The sequence below is a fragment of the Octopus sinensis genome, linkage group LG21 (genome assembly GCF_006345805.1).
Source record: "Octopus sinensis linkage group LG21, ASM634580v1, whole genome shotgun sequence".
In the NCBI taxonomy this organism is placed as follows: Eukaryota; Metazoa; Mollusca; class Cephalopoda; order Octopoda; family Octopodidae; genus Octopus; species Octopus sinensis.
The window spans coordinates 16,715,767-16,739,781 of NC_043017.1; the positions used below are offsets into that span (position 1 = coordinate 16,715,767).

Sequence of the window (24,015 nt, forward strand, 5' to 3'; positions counted from 1 at the left end):
GGTTGCTATGACTGGATGCTCTTTCTAACACCAACCACTTTTCAGAGTGCGGACTGGGTGCTTTTTACATGGCACCAGCATCTATGAGCCCACAAGATTAGGGACGCTCAGCAGGGGAGGGTTGCAAGGGAAGAGCCTGTATGCAAGGGCAGCCACGCTTTTACTTGGCTGGACATGTCCTTTCAAACACAGCAAACCACGAGGGTCCCTTTGTTGAGTCCCAACGTTTTCTAGCATCTACTCCTTCCACATGACCCCTCTGCAATTAGAGATTGGCACCTCTTGATGCACCTGTCTTCATTCATATGCATTACATGGCCATTCCCGTGCAGTCTTTTCTCTCGCACACTACATCAGATGCTACGTAGACCCAGTTTCTCTCTCAAATCACTTACACTCTGTCATATATGCACACTGACATTACCCACCCAGCAAAGCACACTGGCTTCATTTCTTTCAAGTTTTTGCATATCCTCAGTAGCCACATACACACACACACATACGTACATTATCATCATTCATCATCATCATCGTTTAACGTCCGCTTTCCATGCTAGCATGGGTTAGACGGTTCAACTGGGGTCTGGGAAGCCCGAAGGCTGCACCAGGCCAGTCAGATCTGGCAGTGTTTCTACAGCTAGATGCCCTTCCTAATGCCAACCACTCCGTGCCACCGACACAGGTGCCAGACGAGGCTGGCAAACGGCCACACTCGGATAGTGCTTTTTACGTACCACCGGCACGGAGGCCAGGCATGTCTCGCAACGGCCACAATCGGATGGTGTTTGTTTTATATATATATATATATATATATATATATATTGGTAAAAACGGTAAGATAACAAAAGAAAGAAAGAGACCTCAATATTATGTAAATAGAGGAAATTTATCTGTAAAATAATATGTGACAATTATTCGGTAGCCAAGATAAAACTCTGAGTTTCGGATGCCGAGGTGGAAATCCACAACACCATCGGAAAAAACGCTATGAAAAATGACCGTTATACAAAGGGAAATTAATGTGTTATTGAACGCTATTTAGACATATATATATATATATATATATATATTTGACTGAAGATTAGAGGCTTTGAATGACCCGTCCGTTTTTTTGTATCATCTATTTGAATGTTTTGCGTTCTTGTCCCATTTTGTATTTTAATATATATATATATATATATACATATCTTTGTGTATGTGTTTGTCCCTCACCACTGCTTCACAACCGGTGTTGGTGCGTTTACTTCCCTGTAACTTAGCAGTTCAGCAGAAGACATCTGTAGAACAAGTACAAGGCTTTACAGAAAAATCAGTACTGGGGTTGATAAGTTTGACTAAAAGCTTTCAAGGCAGTGCTCCAGTATGGCTGCAGCCAAAAGGTATTTCATTTCATCAGGACCCAGATCTAGATTACACAATGTCATCGATGTCATCAATTTATTTTTATAGAAAAAGTAAAAGTGTGTGTGAGAGAGAGAAATTAGTTTTCCATTTGTAGCGAGTAGAGCAGCCATTATTGACTTGATGGAAGCTTTCTGATGGTTGTAAGTGGCTGACCTTATTATTGCCATAAGAGGGAAATGAAATCTGGAGAAGGTGGATGTGTTGCAGGTGAATTGTGAAGAATTATATTATTAAATTCAGATAGGCGCAGGAGTGGCTGTGTGGTAAGTAGCTTGCTAACCAACCACATGGCTCCGGGTTCAGTCCCACTGCGTGGCATCTTGGGCAAGTGTCTTCTGCTATAGCCCCGGGCCGACCAATGCCTTGTGAGTGGATTTGGTAGACGGAAACTGAAAGAAGCCTGTCGTATATATGTATATATATGTATATGTGTGCGTGTGTGTTTGTGTGTTTGTCCCCCTAGCATTGCTTGACAACCGATGCTGGTGTGTTTACGTCCCCGTCACTTAGCGGTTCGGCAAAAGAGACCGATAGAATAAGTACTGGGCTTACAAAGAATAAGTCCTGGGGTCGATTTGCTCGACTAAAAGGTGGTGCTCCAGCATGGCCGCAGTCAAATGACTGAAACAAGTAAAAGATAAAAAGATAAAGATAAATGGTAACACGAGTAATGAGAAACATAACTGAAGGTTACAGGAGAACTGTGACTAAAAGTATTAATTACTGGAATTAAGGGGGCATTTAGAGGATAGACAAGCAACAAGCTATTCTGAGTATTTGGGTATTTATATCATTGTCACTAACATTGCTATCATCATATAAAATCTCAACACAGTCTCTTACTGAACTAGAAATAACAGCCAAGTCATCATCATATTTGCAAATTTAATTTCTAAATATGCAGTTTTCGTTTTAGTAACTTTCAATGTTTTTTTTTGTTTTTGTTTGTCCTTTGTTTGCATTTTTACAAATTCATGTCCATCATCATCGTTTAGCGTCCGCTTTCCATGCTAGCATGGGTTGGACGGTTCAACTGGGGTCTGGGAAGCCAGGAGGCTGCACCAGGCCCAGTTTGATCTGGCAATGTTTCTATGGCTGGATGCCCTTCCTAACGCCAACCACTCCATGAGTGTTAGTGGGTGCTTTTTACATGCCACCGGCACAGGTGCCAGACGAGTCTGGCAAACGGCCACGATCGGATGGTGCTTTTTATGTGCCACCGACACGGGGCGCTATAGTAATAAAACAGACAAAAGAAAAAAAAAAAGCTCAAGAAATTTCTCTCAAAATTTAGAGCCACCCTCATCACTTCTCATCAGCCCAGAACTGAACTGAACCAAGAGTGAGTTTGGGAATATGTGCCTTCATCTGTATAGGAGGGTATCTATACGCATATGAGAATATATTTTCACATGTATGTGTGAATATATATATATATATATATATATATATATAAGCAATAATAAATCTCTGAACGAGATGTAAACAGTAACTGCATGACAATGTAAGGTATACTAGCCATCTCAATATGGCTAACCACTATGGGTGGATGTTACTGTAGCTTGTAGCCCCAGGAGATCATTGTCTCCAGCTGGCTTTAGGCACACTTTCTGTGCCCTTATGGCTACAAGCTACAGTAACATCCACCCTTAGTGGTTAGCCATATTGAGATGGCAAGTATACCTTACATATATATGTATATATACTATTATACTATATATATATATATATATATATATATAGTATATTTGTAGGTGGGGGTTACTGCAGATCCCACATCTAACATCTCCGCACTCTCTTACAAAGAATTCAGTTTTAGTTTCTGATGAGAATTTTGCTCTTGTTAGTTGTTTCTTCAGGTTTTTGTCCTGTTGACAAGACATTGGATTAAAAGGGTTAGATCCTTTTGATTCAATACTTCAACACATTGTTAACCTTTGGCCCCTTCAATAGGCATGGAATGGTTTGTTATAAAAATATCATCAGATTCAGTGAGGCGTTTATTTCAGTTTTCGTGCTTATTGATTTTTTCAATTTCCATGTTTCAAATTGCAGTTGTGATCCCTGTGACGGTGGCACATAAAAAGCACCATCGGAACGTGGCCAATGCTAGTGCCGCCTTGACTGGCTTCTGTGCCGGTGGCATGCAAAAAGCACCAACCGATTGTGGCCGTTTGCCAGCTTCCCCTGGCACGTAAAAAGCACCCACTACACACTCGGAGTGGTTGGCGTTAGGAAGGGCATCCAGCTGTAGAAACACTGCCAGATCAGACTGGAGCCTGGTGCAGCCTCCTGGCTTCCCAGGTCCCAGTCAAACTGTCCAACCCATGCCAGCATGGAAAACGGACGTTAAACGATGATGATTAATCTTTTCAGTTTTGTATGATTTGTTATAAAAATATCATCAGATTCAATTTGAGGTTTCATCATTTCACCTTTTTGTTTTTTTAATTAAGGGTTGAACAATTTTTTTCAGTTGAGGGAGATAAAAGTGCCAATATTTCTCATAAAACATGGGGGGAGGATAACCCAATATTTTAATGGGGGTGAGAAAACCAAAAAGTAGCGCTTTCTCTTGACCAAAAACCAAGCTGGGTGTCAGCAAATAATTTTCTTCAAGGAATGTGATTAGTGGTGCAGGAGTGGCTGTGTGGTAAGTAGCTTGCTTACCAACCACACGGTTCCGGGTTCAGTCCCACTGCGTGGCATCTTGGGCAAGTGTCTTCTGCTATAGCCCCGGGCCGACCAATGCCTTGTGAGTGGATTTGGTAGACGGAAACTGAAAGAAGCCCGTCGTATATATGTATATATATATATATATATATATAAGTGTGTGTGTATGTGTTTATGTGTCTATGTTTGTCCCCCTAGCATTGCTTGACAACCGATGCTGGTGTGTTTACGTCCCCTTCACTTAGCGGTTCGGCAAAAGAGACCGATAGAATAAGTACTGGGCTTACAAAGAATAAGTCCCAGGGTCGATTTGCTCGACTAAAGGCCGTACTCCAGCATGGCCGCAGTCAAATGACTGAAACAAGTAAAAGAGTAAAGAGAGTGGTTTTGTTTTGTCAATTTGTTCTATGACTTAACAGGTTTGTGTGGTTAAAGAGACAGGCTTGTAATTTCCAGGATCTGCTCTGATTCCATCTTTATGAATGGGGCATACTATGCTGTCTTTCCATTTGCCTGGATGCTTGCCACTTTCAAGGAACTCCTGAAAGACAGACTGTAGTCATTTTGTTAGGGTTCATTTATATGTTTTTAGAAGGATTGCTGGAAATCCATTAGGGCTTATTTAATCTATGGCTAGTATTACATCCTTTGTGTTGATGTAAACAATCACTGTTGCCTTCCCTTGAGCATCTATAGTGGTAAAGAACTCATCTGGTTTGCTCAGTTGCCTGATGCCGCAGAGGGGAAGTGAAAGCATTTTTGAATTGTTCATTCAGTATTTCACTTATCCTTTTCGGGTTTGGAGTTAGGGAGCCATTTTCTTGGAGGGGTGATCCTCCCTTGGCCAGACATTAACCCTTTAGCATTTAATCCGGCCATATCCGGCCCAAGTGTTCCACCTGTTTTATGTTAAAACTGTCTGGATCCAACCTCTCACACCTACCCTACAATGTCATTTTAAAAGGATATAGCCACACCATTTAAATTTTGAAGTTGCAAAATAATATGTGATTAATTCAAAACAGTATGAATAAATAAGCAAGAAATTTCACAAAGAAATATGACTGCTAAAGGGTTAAGGTTGTTATTTAGCGAAGCTAAAGAAAGTTTTAAGGTTTGTTTTTATATTTTCTATAATACTAGTTTCCTTTTCAAGAGAGTATAGCAAATGTTTCTCATCTCCTGTACTATCTTTTTTAGATGGGATTTTTGGCTCTTATCTACTTTATTTGCAATCTGTATTCTTCTCTTATACAATCTATTCTTTCCCTAGCAATTTTGTTTTCATGCAGACTTTCTGGTTTTCTCCAAGACAAATTCTATGCATTTGGCTTGTATTACTGACATGAATCATTTAAGTTCCATGATGATGTCAGGTACAAAGACTCATTTAGGCTAATTCTGCTACAGGATTTCTTTCTGTATATTTTTCTTCCAGGAAGCTTTGTGGCAGTTCAGATTGGATAATGTCTAAGTGTTTTTTATAGGCTATATACCTGTGGCTTCCTTTCACTCATACATAGTTAGTTCAGCTATATTGTGATCCAAGATTGACATGTCACTTTCACATTATGGACTAGTTCCATATTATTTGCAAAGCAGAGATCCAGAATATTATTTGCCCTGGTTGGGTGGAGTATTATCTTTTCCATAAATTGGCATTAGGAAAGGCATCTAGCTGTAGAAACTCTGCCAGATCAAGATCGGAACCTGGTGCGACCGTCTGGTTTGCCAGCCCTCAGTCAAAATTGTCCAACCCATGCCAGCATGGAAAGCGGACGTTAAACGATGATGACGATGATGATGATGAACACGATAGTGGGGTTTGTTTATGCCTTGTCATTCCTGATAGAAAGTACCCTTCAGGGTATCTGACATTGAGTATACTGAAGTCTCCCATAAGAAGCTAACTGATGTATCGATAAAGTTTGGTTAGAGCCAGCCTTCAACCATATCCACATAATTTGGACCATGTGATGGGGGACGCTAACAATTTTGAGTCATCTTATATGTACTATTCAGGTATGCAGGCAATCTGAAAGCACCTCTTGGAGAGTGGACCGTACCCTGCCAGGAGTACAGTGAAGTCATGGGATTGCAGAATGGTGGATTTTGAAGAGGTAGCAGAAGAGCTCAACTGAGCCAACAGTGCTAGGAATCCTAGAAGACCAACGGTCAGGATCATCAAGCTCTATCAAGGGGGTAACTACAACATATCCATAGAGGCAGCATCCATAGTTGTGTAGTCATCTAATGGAAGATTCACTATTACTCAAGCTGCCAATCCAAATTCATAGAATTGAATGGCAACAGAGAGTGATGGGAATCTGCAAAAGCAGTGCACCCGAAGAAGAGAGCATGAGCTATTAGTGTCCTACACACCAAGTTTGAATATGATGTGTAAGGTCTTCACTGTGATTCCTGCTTTTTCTGTCAGTAGACATTTCTTCGCCAGGGGCAATGGTAGAAAATATTTGCCTGAAGTGCAAATATTGTGTGTGTGTGTGTGTGTGTGTGCGAGCATGTGTGTGAGTGCTTGTATTTACTAATAGGGGAGAAAGTACTCAATACATAAAGTAGAATTGTCTAGAGAAGTGAAATTCAGAGTAGCAACGAAAGGGAGTTTAAGCTTCACAACTGTGAATTTAAATGTTTGGTATAAATATTAAAAACATATATTTCTGTGAGTATCCCGAGTGATGCTTTGCGCTTCCAGAGCGAAAGAGCTTTCTCTTTCACAAAGAGGAGGCAAGGATAGAGTATAAATGCATAACTGAAATATCTTTGCCACTGGGGCTCTTTGTCTCACTCTATCTCCTTCCCATCTTTCACACCCACCTTACATTCCACTCATTCACCCATACAATTTAGACATAACTATTTCATACACAGTGACAACACTATTTATAGGGCAAACAATGAGGTGGGGACGTGAAAGCGGTGTCGGGAGAAGGATGAACCTCAAACACACAAGCAGGAATAAATGAATCAACGAACATATATAATTAGAGAGAGAGAGAGAGCAATGAAAGAAACTCGACAGACCATTGTCTACCTTCTTAAAAAGGGGCGACACGTTAGGTAGTGTCCATGCACTAGAAAAACACTCGAGAACAGAAACTGTAATACGTTTGCACATAAGTCTGGTCAGTCAATATGTCCAGTCACAAAGTTGAAACCTAGAATCCATATGGCTGACACAAATTTTGAGAGAGAGAGAGAGAGAGAGAGAGAGAAAGAGTCATGTAGGAAACAATGGAGGTGGAGGGGGCGAACGAAATCTCTCTCTATATAAACGGCAAAATGTGTGTCTGTGTGTCCTTTATACAAATCCACAATTTTTCAGTTAGAGGGATCGCACTTTCCATGGTCATTCAAAACCGTCCAAGGGTGGTCGTGCACATCTTTACATTTCCCCAGTCACCCCGCAAAGCCATTAAAAATTCAATAGAAGTGACTTTTTTGTGAATTTTCTACCCAAAACCCAATCAAAATGCCCGTAACTTGATGCGCCAATTGAATGCCAGCTAGCTGTATGTGATTGGTCGGAGATTTGGACAGTACTCACGTCACACACAGCTGTATATGCATGCACTAGCATTATGACCTGGCGTTGCCGGGTCATAGTGCTAGTTTAAACTAAAATTATAGTGTGGCTTAATCGGTATTTTAATTACAAAGTGGAAACTTATGGTGTAGAAGATATGGTAGAGCACTAGACCAAATGCCCTTGCTCCCAGCATCTGTCACAAACATGAAGCCTTATGATAGGGAGAGTTTACGAAAAAAACAAAAGACGAAGACAGGTGGTGTACAAAATAAACAGATGTATTAGAATAACGCTCAGGAATAGAAAAAGTCTTTTACGTTTCGAACCTACGCTCTTCTACAGAAAGGTACACAGAGAAAAACAAGGAGAGAAAAAAAAAAGCTTTATGATAATTTAATATCTAGAAATAAGACAACTTGAAATCTCGCAGGTAAGGTCAAGCTCTGTGGAAGGCTTTTGAAAAACCAGTAACTGTTGTGACCGATACCATTACCATTTTAACAAATCCTGTCCACTCAACTATCAATTGGTATCATAGGTAGGAACAAATGGTGGTAGCGTTGTGATACTGACGAGGGTTTTACTTCGTTAGCAAGCAGCTACCTGAAGGAGGATACATTCTACTAGGGATACAATCACTTATATATTTCTTCACTACCCACAAGGGGCTAAACACAGAAGGGACAAACGGATTAAGTCAATTATATCGACCCCAGTGCGTAGCCGGTACTTATTTAATAGACCCCGAAAGGATGAAAGGCAAAGTTGACCTTGGCGGAATTTGAACTCAGAACATAACGCCAGACCAGATACTGCTAAGCATTTCGCCCGGCATACCAACGATTCTACCAGCTCGCCGCCTTTATACAATCACTTATATTTAAACAAAAATTTTGTAATTCCCACCTACCTAATGGTTTATATCAGACACTACATGGGACTAATTATGCATTCATATATTCAAAATTAACACTTCACTTCATGACTAACTAAAATTTTCTTTTATTAGATTTTTATTAACAGAAGTGAAACACCTGTCTTCTACAAGAGTAGATGAAAAAAGCTTTTCAATAGGATTTTTTTTATGCTAAAGAATTTTGTTCTTTCCTGGAAAGAACAGAATTACTTTTTTGCCCTTTCACAACAAACTTATTGGTACAGTCTCAATTTCACACCTGAAGTCTATGTATATTATGGAAAGTAAGGTGAAATTTATTACTTTTATTCCCCAAATGATATACTGTGAACATTCAAGTGCACAATGCATTTTAATATCATCTTCAGGCAGTATTTTTATCTGATAATTAAAAGATGGATTTAGTGATGGCCTCAACTAATTCATCATCATCATCATCATTTAGCATCTGCTTTCCATGCTAGCATGGGTTGGACGGTTCAACTGGGGTCTGTGAAGCTGGAAGGCTTCGTCAGGCCCAGTCAGATCTAGCAGTGTTTCTACAGCTGGATGCCCTTCCTAACGCCAACCACTCCGTGAGTGTAGTGGGTGCTTTTTACGTGCCAGTGGCACCTGTGCACGTAATTCCTAGATATAGAGTTAATTAGACACCTTTTCTGTCAAATATAAGTACTTTTTCTGTATTTAGTTCCAGGCCAGCTCTGATCAAACAATCCAATGATCAAAAGTGATTCCTATGTGACTAATCCTTGTCAATTTTTTGTTCTTCACATAAGTGTATCTAGGAAAATATTATCCAGCATATCCATTTTTTAAGCGTGTGTAGTAGTAGTAACTGGAGGCATTTGGCTGCTATTTCTTGTAACCACATAGCTACTTAATAGATTGGAGAGGAAATGCTTTCTTAGCAATAATGAGAAATTTCTTGTTCAAGTTGCAAAAACTTAGACACTTTCTCTTTTTCTGGTTCTGTGAATTTTATCATAATTTTTCTAAAGAATTTTGTTATAATTTTCATAGGACTTCATTGCAACTGTGCAGTGTGATTGCACAGAATTTTAGTAAATGATAAAACATATAAGCTATACATTCATCTCTTATTATTCCATGCATTCAACCATTCCATTGTTGCTTTGTCCAGGTTAATGTTGTTTTTGTTCTAGACGCGGAAAGAGCAAGAAGAATATCGTTTTTACAGTGGGGCAACACATTTGCACGAAAGGATTCGATTTGTGACCACAATCTGAAAAATGGATTAACTGAGATTACTCATCCATGTCCAAGGCAGACGTATCGAATAGCTCTCCACCACCCCACCGAGAAAAAGTCTCTTCAGATTCTCATGTTTTTAACATTACAATTTTGTTAAGACGAAAAACATTCTTTTTATATTTCAAATTTTCCCTCCATCCACCCAGAGCTTTTGTTTTTTTGAAAATTTCAGGTGGGATTCCATGTTTAAAAATACAAAGATTACTAGGCACAGGAGTTGCTGTGTGGTAAGTAGCTTGCTAACCAACCATATGGTTCCAGGTTCAGTCCCACTGCGTGGCATCTTGGGCAAGTGTCTTCTGCTATAGCCTTGTGAGTGGATTTGATAGACGGAAACTGAAAGAAGCCTGTCGTATATATATATATATATATATATATATATATATATATATATATATATATATATATATATGGATGTGTATGTGTGTCTGTGTTTGTCCCCCCAATATCACTTGACAACCGATGCTGGTATGTTTACGTCCCCGTTACTTAGTGGTTCGGCAAAAGGGACCGATAGAATAAGTACTGGGTTTACAAAGAATAAGTCCCGGGGTCGATTTGCTCGACTAAAGGCGGTGCTCCAGCATGGCAGCAGTCAAATGACTGAAACAAGTAAAAGAGTAAAGAGTACTATTCTCAATTTTTTTAAACTTCAGATCTACAATGTCGATTGCTAACGAAATTTTCTTATTTCAATTTGTGATCACAACCCAACTACAGAGTTGTAAAACTTCCATAAAATATGATTAACATGAGTCTACTCGCTAGTAGACAAACACTGCCTCTCAGGGGAATGTTTAAGACCTAAAAATAAGGGAGACGACTTCAATGGTCTCGTCAGGCATTTTACTTTCAACCATAGTATTTAGGTTACTGGCTTCAAAGTGAATTACAGGTGAAAGAGGGGGGGGGAGAGAGAGAGTGCGTGTGCTAATTACAAGTGAATACAGGTGAAAGAGGGGTGGGGACAGCAGAGAGAGAGAGAGTGCGTGTGTGCAAATTACAAGTCGGCGCGGTTGTGTAGGAGGGAAAAGTAAATCAGGTTTTAAAATATTTGCTATGGCTTTATTACGTAACGATTAGAAGTGTGGGGGGGGTATTTTCTAAAGCCACCTCCTATGTTAATTAATCTGTTAATGTCTTCCGTTCATTGTCTTAGTAAGTCTCAAAAATACATACCAGATCGTATCGAGCACAACGCCCAAATAATTGCGTTTTCTCAACTCATAAAGCTAATCCAACATTTTAAGCGAATAAAAATTAAATTCATTTTACATTTCTACTTCAAAATAAATTCACATATAACCACAGACCACATCGGGTTTATTTACACACACACTCACTCCCCTTAATGGCCAGATCACTATCGATTTCTTTCCTTTTGTGACTTTTATCTATTGATTATTCGTTTCCAATGTAATACAAGACAAGATAATGCTCGATCGCTTTTACGAAGCAGAACTGATCAAACTATATTATTTATTTACCTATTCACTCAGTCTACTTGTTATTAAAATGTGGATATTAAATATTATTTTCTTATTTAAATAAAACTATTTTGAGAATTTCTTTCACAAACATGGATTTGTTTTATACACGTAAAACCCATTATCTGGGTCGATTAATTAAATTTTACACAATTTAGCTTCTACTAATATCGACCTTTTGGACACTTAGTAAACGAAGTTTTAAAAAAAATCTTGATTTACCTACTCCTATTTCATTCACACCTGGTTATTAGCAAAAGGTGCGAATAATAATAAAGACGTAGGAAAGATTTTTCATTTAAAAAAGGACAATATTGAAAAACTTGAACGATTGTCACAATTCGCTGTTTACGAAATCTCAGGGACGCCCCACCCCAACGAGGAAGATAAACAAGTGTCACATTTTTGCGCCTTTCCCATTTTGTTTCAGAAAAAAAACTTCTCGGAAAATGCATATTTTTAAATGAAATATTACACAAATCATTTTCAAGGGTGTAAAATTACTGTCAACATTAAAAATTTTATTTCAGAGGAATTCGGAATCAGTGTTCCACCCTTTTGTTCATATTTAAAGAAATACATTTCCGAGTGTGTTGTTAACGTAATGCAATTCTTTTATGTTGATATTTTTAGACATTTAAATCTGAAAAACAAGTGGAAAATGTTAAAGTTACAAAAAAAAAAAAAACTGTCAAAGAAAAAAATTTATAAACAAAATCATTTTACACACTCGAAAACCTATTCCCGCAAAATTTAATTAGGAAAACAAAAAGTTTTCGGAAAGTTACGAAGAAACAAAATCGGCGCATCGACCCATAGTTTTGCCAATAAACATAAAACGGTTTTATGATACAAAGAATCAATTCTGTTAATAGAAACTCTGAAAAATATTCCATAAAAAATACAAACCTTTAAAGGGAGGTGTGTCGAGGATTTAGAGTGAGGGACGTAGGAGCGGTTGTTTCCCTTGGAATACGAACCCTGCACCACCTGCTAGAAATAGTAGCCAAATTTACCGTCAAACTACACCCTACTGTCTCAAAATAAAAGTTCGGTCTACCCACAACATATCCCATACTATTTACACGTGTAGTCTGGTCAGGTGAGCGGAGGAATGGTTATATCTAGGAAAATAGATCTTGATTAACACCTCATCTCAGTTTCACTTTTGACCCGAATAATTCCGCTTTGTTTCCTTTCTAGTTTGACCGCGATTTTGTACAAGGAAAGATATTTTAATTTTTCTTTTCTTCCAATTCATGTTGCCACCTGTCTTCGAAATGTTTAAGAGGAATAGCTAGTGACTTGATGGTACCATAGCATTTTAAAAGAAATTTCCTATCACCTTTACCTGTTGCTTAATTAAGGTAAGGTGTGATGAGTTTCGTTTAGTTATCGATCAAACTCAGAAATGAAATGACACTAAAAAGTTGTCTTTTTTTCTATAAAACTGAAATATTATTTCGATATTGTTTGTATATAGAAAAGAAATGGCTGGGCTTTTTACATGGCAAAGCACCCGAAACAACAATTTGTTATCGTCAAATCGAGGAGCTTGATTGCAAAGAATTATGTCGCACAAGATATTGTGCATGGCCTAGTGTTTGCAGCGTTGCACACCGGATCGTGGGTTCGATTCCCGCACCGGACTTTTTTTTTTTTCATCAAAACACTTCATTTTACCGTTGCCCCGCGATCATTTCGGCGTCAGACATGTGGCACTCGGTGCCCCTATAGAGGCAGAGTTGATTTGATGGATAGAGTGTTTTTTATGTGCAATATAAACACCTAATCATTATCAACAGTCACCTGTGCAGGTTTTTCAGTTAGAAATGCAGAACCGTCTTCCTTGGGCTCGAAAGACTACCATTTTAGGTTTTTTTTTTTGTTTTGTTTTGCTTTTTTAAGCATCATTGGTGTTTAATTCATAATTCAGAGGTATTCTCTGAGGAATCGGTGGAGAATCGCCAAACATTGCCTCGTAAAATTTATGTCTTTGAGGGTAGCAGCAACAACAGCGGCAGCAGCAACATACATTCAACAGTAGGGTCCTTGACTAATCCTTGGATTTTGCTTCCTTATTAAAAAGATTATAATGAAATATATCAAAAGTATTTTATTAAAAAAACTCTGGATTTTATAATTACCATTTTGTAACATTACGTTTGGGTTTTGATTCATTTCAAAAAATTCTTGCATCTTTATTTCACCAAATTACGATACCTTTTGATTTCGGTAGTTTCACTTTCGGATCATTAAACGAAACATCGCCTCTACTCTTTCCTTCTTTCTACCCCCCCCCCACCCCAGACTGCATTAAGCAATGTATCCTATATTTTCAAATTTCAAGGAAATGTAGCTGCTATTTCTTGCGTGTCTGGAGGCCAACATAGTGCTTAGTTGTTTCTTCGTTAATTAACCCCGATAAAACAAACATGTAATTTGAAGAAATTTGGCTGCTATTTCTATTTGAGTCAGCGACTACATGGTAGCTGTCACGGTGGCTCGTGAAGGCTTTGCGAAAAGTTAATCCTTCCTTAGAAAAAAAAGGAAGTGAAGGGTTAGAAACTGGGAGGAGTGGGGTGGAATTTCGTCCTACGCGGGTACATGCATGTGCCAGGGTGCCCTTGGTAGCAGGCAGGAGTGATGAAAGGGTTTTTTGTGGACAATTAGTGAGGTGTATGTGTATAGCAGTATGTTTAAGTACTTAGTGTTGCTTAGTGTGAGTGACTAAATGTTTCAAAGATGTGTGTAGGATGGTGGGAGAGAATGTACAAGTGTGTCATGGAAGGAAAGCCTAGGAACAAATCCGAGATAGTAAATGACCAAGATATTAAAAGTCCGAGAAGATATACTATACCTCAAAAGAAGGTTAGTAAGAACATTTTTCTTTTAAATGTTGGAAGATAGATAGGTTTGTGTGGTGGATTGGAGTGATAAAAAATGGCTGGAAAGGAAAGAAAGCTGGGACAAAGGGAAGGACGAGGCTAAAGAAGATGGACATGATCTAAGTGGTTATAGAGTCGGTAGAGGTCAAGCAATTGACGGACAGGTGGAAAAGAAAGCAGGGTGTGATTCAAAGGTGCAAATCAAAATTCCTCACAAGAGAGTAGATGTGTGTGTCCGTTTGCTGATTTGGATGTGTGTGTAGGTCAGGGACAAAAATGGTTGGTGAAGGAAGATGTCTACACAAGTGAAAGTTGTGTGTCTATATAAGAGGGACAGGCGGCAAGCTGGCAGAAACATTAGAGCACCGGGCGAAATGCTTAGCGGTATTTCGTCTGTCGTTATGCTCTGAGTTCAAATTCCGCCGAGGTCGACTTTGCCTTTCATCCTTTCAGGGTCGGTAAATAAAGTACCAGTTTCGCACTGGGGTCAATGTAATCGACTTAATCCCTTTGTCTACCCTTGTCTGTCCCCTCTGTGTTTAGCCCCTTGTGGGTAGTAAAGAAATATATATGAGAGGGACGGTCAAGATCGGCCGGATAATGGAGCGTGTATGTAAAAATGATAAGCCTAAACCTGGAGCAGGATGAAGGGTGCAAAGAGGAACACAAGTGGGATTCTTTAATAGGCAGTAGGGAAACTGGTGAGGAAGGATTGGTTCAAAGGATACCTAACAGAAGGCAAGTGTCTGTTCTCTCTAGACACAAGAGGTTGGACACCAAACTGAATCAAGAGAGGCCTTTGGTTAAAGTGATCAGAATGGAAATTTTAAGTGACAAGTGGTCTTTCACAAAGTTAGGTATATTCTGAGGTTCACTGCAAACTGGATGGATAGTTGACAGCCAGTTTACAGGATTTAAAATAGAATTGCAAAGGGAAGAATTGGAGTACAGAGACCATGTTGGAAGAATTTTCAAAAGGGTTGGCATATACAACCTGAGCACCTCTGCCGATCAAACTCCCAGCCCATGCGCTCCCGTCTGGACACTGATTCTGCAGAACTAGGTTGGGTATGAAAACCAACTTTAAAGTATAAATATTGATGTTTTTGAATCAGCAATGTTGTGTTCGGTTAAGTCCTATTTGGAGTGAAAAATCAATTAACTGATTCCTTATGGGGTTTTCTAATTAATGAGGATAAAAAATTTTTTTAAATCGACAAACCGATTCCTTATAGGACTTCCCACTAAAATTGGCTACACTCCATTCTCAACCATAACTTTTACCAATTTTGATGTATTTTGTTCAAACCTGATGCCAGCATTACTTGGGACTCGTGGGATCTTTGAATGCTTTAAGTTCTCCAAAAATGAAATAAAAAAATTCGATGAGTAGAAAATAATCGATAAACCGATTCCTTATGGGATTTCCCAATCAAATTGTCTGCAACTCATTTTCAGCCAAAAGTTTACCAATTTCAATGGATTTCGCTTAAATTTGACATCAATGTTACTTAGATTGGTTTGAAATAAGGAGCTTGATTAGCTTAATAATCCTAACTTAATCTCAAGCAAAGCCGGGCTATACTGCTAGTATATATACATATATATATATATATATATATATATATATATATATATATATATATATAGAATGGTTGTATACTGTCAATCTAATGTGAACGTGACAGTAGGGGGGTACACCACCACTGTTTAGCCCTAGGAAGCATCGACGCCTCCTGATGGCTTTGACACATTTTTCCTGTGTCCTTATATATTTACGAAGGGGAGACAAACACCCCCAGCAGCCAGGCCTGCATCTAGAGACACACATGTTTCAGGATCATTGTCCTTCATCGGTCTAGAGTAGCAGACGCCTGTCAGCCGTGGATATCTGTCCCGATTCGCAAATGTATATTTCTAATTTCAGTGAAGTTTATTCACTGATTACCAAAATCAGAAATATATATATGGTAACAAAATGTCTTCATTATGGGATGTGTAAATTAATTGAACAGGGAATCGTTTGGCAATATACATAATACACAGTACTAAAACAGAAACAAACAACATCAATGAACCTAAAATACATCAACAAAACTGACATTAAGAAACCCAATTTTATAAACAAATATTCATTAGTCAGCCTTTATAAAAATGCTGGGTTGAAATTTATATGGTTCTTGTGTGAAGTAAATTGCCTTGAATTCAAATTTACCTGGTGGATTGCAGATATGGCTTGATCATAGGAAGAAGGGTAGCTTCAAATCAAAAATATAGTATGACCTTTGTTTGAAACAAAAATTAAAGAATTTTGTTTTCAAGGAAGCAATGGTCCGAACAAAAAGAACTGAACTGCTAGCAACTTGTATGCACTGAGCTAAATATCTTTTGTATAAGTACCAGTCTCTCTGACTTTCCACTTGGTTTGGCAATAAAAATGTTGATTTCGAAATATTTCAAAAACTTGTATTTAAAATATTGCTTATAACAATGCAGTTTCATAAGGAGTTCTCAGAATGACCTCTCTTGCATGGCATTTAAGACATTTGGTGTATTCCCACAAAAGACAATATTCCCACAAAAGATAAAGAAATGAAATGAAACGCTAGAGCTTGAAGCAGCTTCTTTTACAGGTATTCTGCACATGATTCCTTTGAAGGAAAAAAGAAAAGCATTTTCTTGATAACTTATGTACATATCAAAATATAATCAAAGAGATAATTTGATTCTAATGTACAAAAGAATATTCTACAGTTATGTATTGAGTTCGTTAATTTATCGATTTTCTGTGAATAAAAAGAAATTTACGTTTATATGAGGAATGGATTTTAAAACAAAGTAGTTCCAAGAAGTGTGGAGGTTGACTGGTGATGTACAATAGATACGGAATAAGGGCAGGTTCTGGTTCCATATGAACACAACAGGTGAATATGAGTGAAGTTAGAAGAGTGGAGCAATGTATGTTAGGAATATGAGAAGGTTTGACAGAGAGAGAGAGAGGGACTGGGTGCAAGAGCAGGGCCCATACATACACATTCACACACACCGGTTTTTATATATACAAAGGCATTGGCGATGAAATCTGGTGCTATGGCTACGACCCAGAAACGAAGCAGCAATTAAGTCAATGGAAGCATTCAATGTCACTACACCCACAAAAAGTGACATTTCGTTCATCTTTACGTTCTGAGATCAAATTCCGCCAAAGTCGACTTTGCCTTTCATTCTTTCAAGGTCGATAAAATAACAGTTGAACACAGGGATTAATGTTATCAATTCACCCTTTCCCCTGAAATTGCTGGCCTTGTGCCAAAATTTGAAACCAATATTTATTGATTATCACATAACTCTCCAATGATATGTTTTGAGTGAACAGACCATAAAAAAGTTATAAATTATTACTTTTATGAGAAAGACTATGATTTTGAGGGTTAGTTTGTTAAGTGCTATGAATGAACCTCTCAGTCAATCTGTTCTTTCGTAATTTTCTGCTGATTTAAAAAATCATTAAAATACATACATGAACACATATAGTCATATAAATGTATACACACACACATACATACATATAGATGTGGCTAGCTAGGGGTTTGTATCGAATGCTACACAAGTAAGCAATACACAGGGGTATTATCCAATCCAAACCAACATTACATATATATATACACACACACATACATACACAAATGTATACACACAGTGAATTTGAATTAGAACTACTTGGGAAAGTAATAACCTGTCCAAAACGTGCAAGCATGAAAAGCGGTTTGTAAAACGATGATGATCTTTAGACAGACAGACAGATATACACATGCCTATATACATGCATAGGCACACACACACATCCATCCATACATACATTTTCATAAAATTTATCAAAAAAATAAAAAGAACTGCTGAAATATTTTATAGACATATTTATTATTATTTTTTGTATATCGGACATTATATATATATTTATATATATATATATATATATATATATATATATATATATATATATATATATATATATATATATATATATATATAGTTTTATTTGATTTTGCAGAATATTTGACAATTCTGACATTAAAAAAATTTAGACAGATACATGCATTGTGGGAGGAGGCCTGGAAGCAGTAGAGGAAAGCTATAAATATTTGCATTAATCCTGTGATCCAATAAATAACTACAAAATAAAGTGGGGATGTGTGGGGACTGAGCAACTGATGGTGGATGTGGAAATGCATTTAGACACGTTGGAATCATTTGATTTAGTCAAGCCATATAAACTATTCTTATAACCAGAAAGTATATGACCCCAGTTAGATAACTTGTACAGATTTTCTTAAACCAGAAAAGGGGAGAAGTAATGCCAACCATGGCAGGACTGCAACTCTGAACTGGAAGAGAAAAAATGAAATCAAGCAAAGTAATTTGTCCCAAAACTATGGCCTTCGTTATGATCGCTGCCTTTATTAACAACAATAACAACTTGTAAAATATGCTAGCACAAGGTCATAAATTTGTAAGGGAAGGAATATATCACCTGAATCAACTCAGGTGAGATAAAGGAAAACAATTAATCCAGGCTGGATTTGAACACAGAATGCATCAGGACGGAATTAAATAGTTAAAGGCATATAAACTACTTCTGTCGATCCACTGATGTTTTACTACAACAAAAATGTACTCTTATTTAGGCAAATGAAATTGTGTCACATATATGCATTTTCCAAGAGTAGTAATTAATTTCTTATATTGACAGTGACATAGCAAAGGTGCACAGTGCCGTGGAGCGAAGACCCTTTTGGCATTCCCATCATAATTAACAAGTATGATAAGTCATAGGAAATTGAGCCTTTTCACATTTGTACTTAAAGAATAGGGGGGACTGTTTTCACTCCTAATTCTCTTGTTACACCTTGGGTATAAAGCCTCAAGTTTGAAAGGAATTATTACGGACAGCTTTATCGACCACAGAAAGTTTTTATTTCATCAAATCTCCAACGTATCAGAAGCAACATGATAAGGAGAATGATAATTTCTAACTTAGATTCAAGGTCAAGAAATATGGGAGAGGTGAGATGTTGATTTAAATCAAGGATTCAGGTTTACCAACGCTGGAAGGATGATACACCAAGTGAGTCTTGAGTTTTTAACTCTGAATGCATATGGACATAAAAATATTGCAGAGTAATTTGTTTGTTACTCTATTGATTTGCCAGTCCTCTGTTCCAACAACAACAACAACAACATATATAGATGTTTTCGATCTAATTTGGATTGTTTGCCATCAAATTTGAATTCTTTGCAATCAATGCTCAAGCCTTGAAAAAAGAGAGTTAAACTACATCAGCCGTAAGGAAATACATGTCTATCTTATCTAACTCGTCCAGTAGAGCCCACCAATTTATATCTGAAAAGTTCGATGAAATAACTCAGGAACACTGGCGATAGCTTCTACCAAAAGATGCTCTGTTCTGAACCGGTCTGAACAAGGGGAGATAATAAACGAATGATTCTTTTTCTATTATCTCCCCTTGTTCAGACCGGAGCATCTTTTGGTAGAAGCTATCGCAGTGTTCCTGAGTTATTTCATCGAACTTTTCAGATATCAATTGGTGAGCTCTACTGGACGAGTTAGATAAGATAGACATGTATTCCCTTACGGCTGATGTAGTTTAACTATCTTTTTTTTTTCAAGGCTTGAGCACCAATTAAAAAATTCAAATTTGATGGCAAAGAATCCAAATTAGATCGAAAACATCTGTAATATAGATATATATATATATTCACACACACAAATAGTGATACAGTACTCTCCATGAATTTTCTTTCGCAAGATCTAGGCATGACGATAAGATGTTAAGTGTGTGTATGTGTTGTGTGTTATCACTTTTCCATGCTTGCATAGATGAGATAAAATTCACTGAGGGAGATTTTGTACGACTGGATGCTCTTCCTGTCATCAACTTTCACCTATTTACAAACAACCTAATATTTCCCTCGACCTTTGAACATGAGCAATAAAATGGCCTTCACAGGAGATAGCAACGAAAAACATTTGTATGACGGTGGCATATATGATAGCAAGATGAAAGAAAATAAACACACACACACAACAGGCTTTTTTAGTTTCTGTCCACCAAATCTACTCATGATATTTTGATCAGCCCAGGACTGTACAAAAAGACACTTGCCTAAAATGCCATGCAGAAGAACTGAACTTGTAACCACAGTTGGAAAGCAAACTTACTTGACCACACAGCCATGCATGCTTCCAAACACACAAACGTATATCTCTTTTACTCTTTTACTTGTTTCAGTCATTTGACTGCGGCCATGCTGGAACACCGCCTTTACTCAAGCAAATCGACCCCGGGACTTATTCTTTGTAAGCCTAGTACTTATTTTATCGGTCTCTTTTTTGCCGAACCGCTAAGTTACGGGGACGTAAACACACCAGCATCGGTTGTCAAGCGATGTTGGGGGGACAAACACAGACACACAAACACGCACATACATATATATATATATATATATACGATGGGCTTCTTTCAGTTTCCATCTACCAAATCCACTCACAAGGCTTTGGTCGGCCCGAGGCTATAGTAGAAAACACTTGCCCAAGGTGCCACGCAGTGGGACTGAACCCGGAACCATGTGGTTCGTAAGTAAGCTACTTACCACACAGCCACTCCTGCGCCTATATATATATGGTACTGCTCTATTCAATTTACCAACAACTCACAGTAATTTTTTTCATGGCACCAGAAGAGTTGCCTTGTGGTACACAAAGTGAAAGGAAGAAACAAATTTATTATAGTGGAGAGAATAGCAGGGGGGGATAATGGAGGAAAGAGGGAAGACAGGAAGGAAAAGAGTAATGTCAGGGACCAATATAGAAGACAGCAGGAGACAAAGTGGTGAGGTGGATTGAATAAGTGGATCCAGTAATAAGACAAGCTGGTTGGCTTTCCATACTTGCACGGGTTGGGCAGTTTGGTCAAGGATCCATGTCAATTCTTATTGGAGTTATCATAGGTTTATCACTGAAAGACGGAATTGAGGGACAGACTAACAGAGACAGTGCTTGGGAAGTGCATAATAGTTGAGAGAGGGAAGAAGTAGTGCCAGGGAGAGAGAGACAGAGAGAGAGTTAGAGAATGATGAAGATGGTGAGGTGGGTTGAGTAGCAAGAGGGGTACTTGTAACACATGCTATATAAGGGTGGGATGGAACCTACACTTGCCTCCTTATGAGAGCTCAAAACCTCGTGGAAGCGTCATCCAACAAAAGGACAAATATATGGGAAATTACCACCTGTGTCATCTCTTATGAAAGGTAGAAGAGTCCAGTTTGCTGGACAATGTTGTAGAGCTGAAAACGAGGCAATTTCTACTCTTCTCCTCTGGAAGCCATCTGCTCGCAATACCAGAGGGTGCATACTCTCCTACCCTGATGTAATCTCCAGGGATACAGGCATCCAGCAACAAGGACCTCCGTAATGCTATAATGGACTGTGAAGTCTGGCGTAGCATGGTAAATTCCATTGTCTCAACCACGGTCAAACAATGATGATGATAAGGGTGAGTAGTAGTGTATGGGGGCGAGGTTATGTGATGAAGAGGAATCAGAGCATGTCCTCAAGGTAACATGTCTAAGAGAGTGTTAGAACAGAAAAATCAGGGAGGGTGGTTAAAGATTGCCAGAGTGCAATCCTTGCACGCTCAAACTTCAAACTTCAGAAAGCTGGAGCAAGGAGGGGCCAAAAGATATGAATGGTTAAGGTAGGGGTTAGGGATATTTATAAATATCTGAATATATAGAAATACTTAAATACACACATTCACACACATAAATACGTTAATGCTTGATTTTATGCCAAGTAACAACCCTCAACATGAATCTGATGGATTGCTCAAAGCTTTTTAGAATACAGGTTTATTAAACTTTTACACAGAAAAGGTTGACAATGGAGTTTCAGCTTGCTCACCAACAGGTATGGTCAGCTCACCAACAGGTAAGGTCAGCTATGCCTCACCTCCTTTCACGGATGAAAAGAAGTACCAATTCAGGATGAGAGACTATTGGAAATTGCAAGGAAATCAGACCAGATGCCTTGTAGTATTTGTTTCAGATCTTCCTGTTCTGAGTTCAAATCCTGCCATAGCCGAATTGGGTGGTAGACTTAATCAGTTGCACAATTAAGACCACCACCACCTAATACTATGGATGCCTTTGGTCTGCTCTATTGCAAGTAGTCTCTACTTTGAGGACATCCCCCCCCCCCCGTCGCTAGTCATGGGGTGATTAAAAGGTCTTGGGCAGAACCTACCCACTTGACTTTAAAAAAAAAGAAAAGACACAAATTTGAACAGGTTTGACTGACTTTTGGAAAAGTTTTCCCTTACGATTATTTCCTTCTTTCATTTCTTTTTTATTCAGATGTTTTGGACAACAGTGATGCACTGTTTTTTTTTTTTCTTTTTTCTTTTCAAAATTTCATTCTTTCACATTTTTGGCCCCAATTGTTAAATTTCAGTCTGGTCCCCTTTTGTTGGAAGAATTGGATTTTTCTTCCTTTTGTGGTATTCTTATGGTTGGAACTATTGAAATTTCCATTCTTTAAAAATAGAACAATTGTAATTTCATTCTTTCATATTCTACCCTCCATCCCCCCGCCCCAGTACCCTCATAATTTTCCAGAGGTTCTCTCCTGGACAAAGTACATACTCAACACATAGAGGGTTGCATCCTAAACACTGGCATTTCTCATTGGAGTCAAACAATATTTCAAATCCTGACAACTGCTGGCACACTACAAATATCAGTGGGGTATGTAACGACTCCATTATGCACCCACAATCTGAACTGCTCTTGACAAGGGCCCCTCTAGTGATTTGCCTTAAAATCAGATGGATATGCTGCAGCCCATGTGCCCAAGCATACTCTTTCTCTCTCTCTCTCTCGTCCTTGCCTTTTGTATCACTACCGTAATAGCCCTTGTTCCTTGGAGGAAACTAGTTTTATAGCTTTCCATGGGTGATGGGAGATGGGGTGGTTAAAATGTCAAGAAATAGAATTTTGGAAACTTTTTTTTTATAGAATAATCCCAGTTGCCCAACAAAAGACTGGGAGTAAAGCCAGACCAAAGTTCTGGAGTTGAGGCAAAAATGTGATAAAATGGATTTTTCAAAAGAAGTAAAAGTGGAGAATTAAGGAGAATTATGAGAAGTATATAAAAATATGGCTTTGTTGAAATATCGAAATAAAAACAAAATATTGCTTTGACATTTTTAATTAAAATACTTAGATTATTAAAATGTTTTGTTTTTTTTTATCTTATAATAGACAAGCTTTTCAAATGAAAGTATAAATTATAAATTTATAAATCATTGAACCTTAACCATTAACATTTAAATCAGCCACATCTGATCCAAATATCCCACCTACCCTACAATGCCATATCTGGCCTCTCACACCTACTCTACAATGCCATTCCAAAATTATACAGACATCAGCGAAATCGCAATGCTAAGAAGATAATGCACGATTAATTCAAAACAGTTTGAATAAATAAGCACTACATTTGATAGAGTAAGCGGAATGCTAAAGGTTTAATTAATGTTTTTTTTTAAGTGTTGTTTTTAATTAAATAACTTAAATGGTCATCAAAATATTTCATTTATCCTTGTAATAGTTGTTACTTTTAAAATGAAAATATTTTTTTCTCCCTGAAATAAATACTATTTCATTTTCATTTTGACACTTAAAGAAAACCACAATATTTACTTAATATATTCTTATACTTTATACATGTATACGACACCCAAATAT

At 38.0% G+C, this 24,015-nt stretch overlaps 1 protein-coding gene across 1 annotated transcript in view; it reads right to left on the reverse strand.

The window, feature by feature from the left end:
- Positions 1–11,802: 11,802 nt before the first annotated feature.
- Positions 11,803–24,015, reverse strand: part of LOC115222779 (ensconsin) — a 208,056-nt gene continuing 195,843 nt past the window's right edge. Inside the window, exon 17 of the mRNA XM_036511841.1 lies at positions 11,803–11,945. The gene's annotated coding sequence lies outside the window, so the exon portion shown is untranslated. The remainder of the gene's footprint in view (positions 11,946–24,015) is intronic.